The 4798-nt window shown below is 50.8% G+C and overlaps 1 pseudogene; it reads right to left on the reverse strand.

Annotated features, from left to right (window-relative positions):
• Nucleotides 1-1832: 1832 nt before the first annotated feature.
• LOC114893851 lies at nt 1833-4782 on the reverse strand (annotated as a pseudogene).
• Between the last annotated feature and the right edge of the window lie 16 nt (nt 4783-4798).

A 4798-nucleotide genomic window follows, 5' to 3' on the forward strand; every position in this document is an offset into this window, starting at 1 on the left:
GGTGTGCCTGGAGCTACACAATAGGTAATGGATTCCGTGACATTTATTACTAAAGTGTTTAAATTTCAACCTTTGCTTAAAAGATTTTAAGGATCGAATAAATTTTTAAAGCCTGCTGATTACATTAATTTAAAACAAACCCAACCTAGGCTTCCCTGGTGGCGCAGTGGTTGAGAGTCCGCCTGCCAATGCAGGGGACACGGGTTCGTGCCCCGGTCTGGGAAAATCCCACATGCCGTGGAGCGGCTGGGCCCGTGAGCCATGGCCGCTGGGCCTGTGCGTCCGGAGCCTGTGCTCCGCAACAGGAGAGGCCACAACAGTGAGAAGCCCGCGTACCGCAAAAAAAAAAAAAAAAAAACAAAACCGTACTATACAGCTTTTTAAAAGAAAATCTCATTATTTATAAGGCAATGGTCATGCCTAAAGGCACCTACCTGTTAAGTGACAGGACATATAATAAAGAGAAGCATCATGGAGCACTTAAAGCACAAATGTACTTTCGTGTCTAAAATATAAAATCAACTGTTCCTTTGGGGGAGGTAAGTATGTTTGAGCAACAAGCTAAAATTAGAGGCTATATAGCTTATTTAAACTTATTTTTATAAAGCCTTTGATGAAGATACTTTAAAAACATTTTACAAGCTATTTAACATAGCGAAGAGGTTTTAGAAACTCAAAGGGAGAGCCTAAGAAATAGTTAACAAAGCGCAGGGATAAGCTAAGGTGTGTTCCCGGTGGGGCGTCCTACCATCATACCTGAAAAAGTGCCCCTGGCAAACTTCACAAATGTCGTGGAAGTACAGTCATCAAGGGCACACGTGAGCCATGTCGTGGGCCCCGGTGTACCGTGAGATGCAGAGGTGCTGAGCCGGAGGGCATTAGTGTTTACCATGCACCGCGGATGCGCTCTGCAGCTCCCTGCCCCCGCTGCATCAGGAAGTCCGGAGGGACCACCCTGGGGGAGCCCCGCTAAGATCTGCTGCCCCTCCCTCCTGGGCCTAGTAAGAAAACAAAGAGTTTATTTAACTCTTCTCCCACAACTCTGATTTTCCATTCCCACTGGGTCTTGTTTGAGTCCTTATTTTGATAAAGTCCTTGATGAAGATAATTTCAAAATATTTACAAAGCTGTTTATAAACTTTTTTTAACATTGGGAAAAAGTTTCAGAAATTCAAAGGGAGAGCCTTATAAATAGTTAACAAAGAACAGGGATAAGCAAAGGGTTGTCTGGCCAAGGTATATTCCCAGGGGAGCATTTCACCATTATACCTCGACAAGTCCCAGTGGCAAAATTCATAAATACTATTGAAGATGACATACACAGTAAAATCAAGTGCACACATAAGACATGTCATGGGCTACAGCCTACCCTGAAATGATGTGATAGTGAGGAGGATCTCATTTGCTGGTCCCTGCCCCCTCTCCACCTGGAGAATACCCTCTAAGAGTCACTGCTCCTCCCTGCCTGGTGCTCCAAAGACTCACAGTTGGGCCTCCAAAGACTCACACCCAGGCCTCTGTCTGTGGAATCCTCCTACATCCCGCTCCCCTTCCAAGGCGCTCATCCCTGGGCAACGGGAGCCCCGGGCTTCCCTTAGCCACCCGTGTGGGGAACATCCAGCTGGGCATCATCCCCTCTCTGCTCTCCCAACTCAACAGCCTGCCCCTCAGCCCAGCTGATCCAGTTAGCACACGAGGAGGAAAAGCATCCCATGGAACTGACTGGACCCATGTGGGTCTCTAACTGATGGCACCGGACATCGTCGCGAAGTGAAGGGCTTGAGGGGCGCCGAGGGAGGCGTCTGAGGCAAAGGGCTCAGCATCTGAGTCGGTCAGCCTGCCTGGAAGTCTGTCTCTGCGAGCAGCTGGCCCGGCCAGCCCAAGCTCTCCCACCGCTTCCTGCTGAGCTTCGCCCAGTAAGTCCCTAAAAGGTGGAGTGCGTGTGTCCTAGCGGGAGCGGCCCAGGGGGCTGCTTGCAAACGTGGTGGTTGGTGTCCAGCCAAGAATGCCTCCGACAAGACACTGTCCCTCACGGTGTGAACAGGGGGCAGCAGCAGCAGCATTCAGAGGGAGCTCGGGAGAAATGCAGAGTCTCGGGTCCCACCCCAGACCTACAGCATTCTGGCCAGACGCGCAGGTGAAACGAATAAGCATTAAAGTGTGAGAGACCCTGGGCTGAAGCCCTCCGACCCTCGTCCACTCTCTCGAACCTCTCTGAGAATGTCAGGGCACAGAGGTGCCATTCGTCTCCGTGAAACGTGAGCCTCCCTGCTTTACTCACTTATGGCAGGAATCAGCTCCCTCCTCTGGGCGAACCCGATGAGGCGCTCCAAGTCCCTGGAGACGACCACGGGGAAGCCGTTGTAGTCCGTCTCCTTGATGAGCGTCTCCACGTCCTCGACGGTCCTGCTGCCCTGGGTGAGCACGGACAGCGGCGGCTCTCCCCGCCTTGGCCGCATGACGTCAGGGGCCAGCGTGTGGTGGGTGAACTCGTCCTTCACGTCCAGGAACGGGTACCCATTTAAGTGGATGTGGGCCTCGTAGATGCCTTCCTTCCCAAAGGCATCAGCCACCCACTTGCTGGTCACAGCTGCCGCCATCATGGGCACGATGTACTCGAGACCACCCATCCAAACATGATGACCACCGACCACACCGTCATCCTGGTAACTCCACCTGCAACCAAAGGGAGGAATGAAATTGCAGGACTCGACTCCACACCCACAAGAGGACATGAACTGTGGAAACCGAGAAGCCGGCTCTACTCTCCTGGCACCTGTTCTACTGAGACAGTCCTACACAGCGCCCAGGCTCGGACCTCTGGGCCAGAGGCCAGGCTCGGTAAACACAGCCTTGCATCCAGAGCCGTAAGTCACATCTCCCTGACGGGCTCTTCTCCCGTCAGGGAGACAGGGACAGCGAGTTGTCTATTCACCCAGGACCACACGCCTTGCTTTTTGGTGAGTGGAGCCTACTTGGGCTTTGCAGGTTTCTGACTCAGCAAGCATCGCTCTCTACCAGAACCCCTCGAGCTGGAAAATTGTAGAGACTATCCACTATTGTAGATGGTACAGCTGCAAGATGGTGGAGACCCCATCAGCCTGGGTCCCTGGATGACTGAGCAGAGAAAAGCCCTCTGCTACTCACATTACACACACACACACGGTACCTAGGCAGGCGGCAGCTCCCACCATGGCGTAGAGCCCTGGGGTGACGCAGTCTGCTCCGGGCCTGCACCAATCCCTAAAGATGATCCAGTCGTGGTGACGGTAAGCCAGTTGCTCCACGCCAATTCCCACCATCCTGCCTGCCATGGCCCCCACAGCCATGCTGGGGATGAAGAGACTGGACGGGATCTGCGGGGAGCACAAGGGAAAGAAGCATGAGGGAAGGGGGCCCCGTTCCCGCTGCCCTGCCACCAGGAAACTCAGGCCCCCCTCGACAAGCTTGCATTTTGCTTCGGTCTTCAAAGGAGGGGCAATGCTTCAAAGCATGGGTCACCTGGGCAACCATGGGACCAGTGATTTCACCTGCTTGGTCGTATCTACTGTGACTTGGAGAAAATGCAATTTTACACTTTCATTTCACCTTCAAAAGCTGGCCTAGTTTGCCTGCTGTGGATAAAAGAATGATAAGCCCCACTGCAAATTACATTCAAACTGCACATCTGTCACTTGAGATACTCACCACTTTCTCTCTCTCCTCACGTGTCATTCAGATTAGCTTTTAAAATTAAATGTCAAGCCACAGCATGAAAATGGAAGAGCAAGGCCTCAACTGTTCACAGGTCAAAGAAAGAAGCTAAAAGCATCAGTGTAGCTGCCCTGCATCTTCTAAAAACCTTGGCACGGACTTAACCGCCCTCTTGTATATACAGCGGCCAAACACCTGTCAGAGAGAGATGGGGGGGCAGGTCCGTCTTCCTAACAAATTCCATTTTCCAAAAAGTATTCTGAATATTTTCAAGCCAGGCTAGATGCAGCAAAGAAATAGACCATTGAAACTGAAAGGCCTTGGTAATAGCGTGTTTTATATTTGCTGTGTGAAAAACATGTTCATTTCTCTAGTGATTAGACATGTGCTACAGAACAGACTCGACTCTGTTCGTGGAGACTGCATGTGACCGCCGATCCTGACCGGGAGCTGCATTTATGTCACCCCTACCCACCCCCACCCCCCAGCTGTCATCAATCTGAGGATGCAAGTGGATCTTTACCCAAATTCAAGTTAGTGGATCCTGGGGTGTGATTTCCAGAGTGTGAGACATTCCTGAGGAAACTGTTCCTTTGTGAGCACCCCTTATCCCCCTGTCATTTAATCCCCTGTAACTTCATAGCAGACTTCTCCCAGCAGGAACCATAAGAAAATAAATCCCTTTGCATCAGTCACCTAGTTAATAACGTTCATCCTTCCTTGTTCTTAAGGCAAAAATTCAGGTTTGTGTTTGACCACTGCACCCAAGTGCACAGCTTCTCAGACTTTTTAAAATTTTTTTTTTTTTTTTTTTTTATTTATTTTGGCTGTGTTGGGTCTCAGTTGCGGTACGCAGGATCTTTCGTTGCTGCGCGCAGGCTTCTCCCTAGTTGTGGCATGCGGGCTCCAGATCGCGTGGGCTCTGTAGTCTGTGGCAGGCGGGCTTAGTTGCCCCTTGGCATGTGGGATCTTAGTTACCACTAGGGATTGAACACATGTTGCCTGCATTGGAAGGCGGATTCTCAACCACTGGACCACCAGGGAAGTCCCTAGACTTTTTTTTTTTTTTTTAATTCGTAAGAATACCACAAAAAGCAACAGTCAT

This window comes from Monodon monoceros, unplaced genomic scaffold, assembly GCF_005190385.1.
Source record: "Monodon monoceros isolate NGI ecotype Baffin Bay Population unplaced genomic scaffold, NGI_Narwhal_1 Contig2004_ctg1, whole genome shotgun sequence".
In the NCBI taxonomy this organism is placed as follows: Eukaryota; Metazoa; Chordata; class Mammalia; order Artiodactyla; family Monodontidae; genus Monodon; species Monodon monoceros.